Source organism: Terrapene carolina, unplaced genomic scaffold (assembly GCF_002925995.2).
Source record: "Terrapene carolina triunguis isolate 2854851 unplaced genomic scaffold, T_m_triunguis-2.0 Scaffold571, whole genome shotgun sequence".
Lineage (NCBI taxonomy): Eukaryota > Metazoa > Chordata > Testudines > Emydidae > Terrapene > Terrapene triunguis.
The window spans coordinates 779,442-781,381 of record NW_020664922.1 but is presented as its reverse complement, the minus strand read 5'-3'; positions in this window follow the sequence as shown (position 1 = coordinate 781,381).

Here is a 1,940-nt window from a genome sequence, read left to right as displayed (position 1 = left end):
GGTCTAGTGGGTTAAAGCTGGAGGGTGGGGGCTAGCCAGGACTCCTGGGTTCTATCCCCAGCTCTGGGAAGGGAGTGAGGTCTAGTGGGTTAAAGCTGCGTGGGGAGGCTGGGCGTTCAGGATATCTGGGGACTTGGCCTAGCTCACAGCGGGATTGGAGTCACAGTTACTCCCAGAATTGAGAACAGACCACAGGAGTCCTGATTTCCAACCCCCGCTCTGATCCACTAGACCCCACTCCCCGGTTTAGCTAAATAAACCACACTGCCTCTGTTCGATCCGATCTGTGCTCTTTGACTCTTCCCGGCTTCGAGAATGCCCATTAAATTCACATTAGCGCTTCCTGCGGGTGGAGGGGCCATGCCATGGTTTCAAAGAACAGCTGCCGGACTCTGCCGCAGATGGGGTGAGGAACAGAAACTGCTGAGTCATGTGACACTCACAAACACAGATTAACAATGCTACCCGCTAAGAGCAGCACCCTGGCTTTGCCTAGCTGATCAAGAAGGAAACTTTCCTCCCCAGCAGGAGAAAGTTCAGTATCCAGATTAAGCAGCTTTATAGACCCCGTCTGACCATCTCGGGCACCCATCGGAGGTGTGAAGGAGGCTGGATCAGCTTTGTCAAGACAACAGGCGGAAGGTAAAAACCTGAGGAGCTGTAGGTGGGAGTCTTGGCTCAGATCCACTAAAAAGCCAACAGTAAACTCCATACTTAAGTTCTCTAACTTTATGGCGTAACGGGGGGCTTCGTTTTAAAGGAGTTATTGCAAGAGATGAACTGATCACTCCCAGAGTTTGGGGATAATTGAGTACAGATTGGGATTCTCTGGTTACTACAGCTGAGCAAAAGAAAAGACAGTTTAAGGCATGAGTGTAACCTGAGAAATGAGCGAGTCTGTTGGAGTCAGGACACTGACTTGCTGGGCAAATTCTGTGTGCGAATTTCTCCCCTGGCTGGGCTGGATCAAATGGAGTTGGACGTCTCTGGGCCTTTACACCCTCATCTGCAAATCAGAGGCTTATTAATGAAATTATACACCGTATCTATGGTGTTTATATGCCCCAATTGTCACAGTAGCCGAGCACCTCACAATCTTTAATGTATTCACACTCAGACACCTCTGTGGAGCAGGGCAGGGCTATTATACCCATTTTACAGATGGGAAACGGAGGCACAGAGGGTACAGCTACACTGCAAAATAAACCCACAGGAGCAAGTCTCCAAGTCTGGCTCTATATACACAGGCTCATGCTACAGGGCTAAAAACAGCCACACAGGCATTCCTTCTCTGGCTCTGAGTTCCACCCCTTCACTAGGTTTCACAGGCCCAAGTCTGTAGGCCCAGGCTCTGAGACTCACTGCTGTGTGTGTTTTTCTGCTGGGTAGATGTACCCAGACAGACTAAGCGATTTGCCCAAGATGACACAGGAAATCTGGCAATTGAACGAGGTCTTCTGAGGCAAAGGCTGCTGCCCTACCCACGGATCCACCCATGCTCAACACTTACTTGAAATGTACAAATGAAATAACTGTTATTTTCAAATGCCAGCTTTTTGCTCAACTGTTTTGCTCTCTGTGTGTGCGTATCAGAGTCCTGTCTTGCTGCTTTAACAGCGGTTTTACTCTGTTAGCTTGGTGGAGTCAAGATCTGAGCCAGACTCGAATCTGACTCCTGCATCGCACACAGGTTGTTCTTTTTTCTTAACTCAGTTCAGACTGAAGGCCTGTTACTGCTGATGGGAGAAGGAGAGAACCCTTCTTATCTCTCTGATCCCCGGCTCGGTTTACAGGGTTGGTATCTAGGCACTGTTTAAATGGAAGACAATTACTCTATTGTTACTTTTTCAGCATCTCAGCCAGTACACTAGTGGGTGTTTAATAGCTGCTGTGCCTCACCCCAGAGGTGGCTGCATTTCAGTGCTGGGTGATCATCTAGT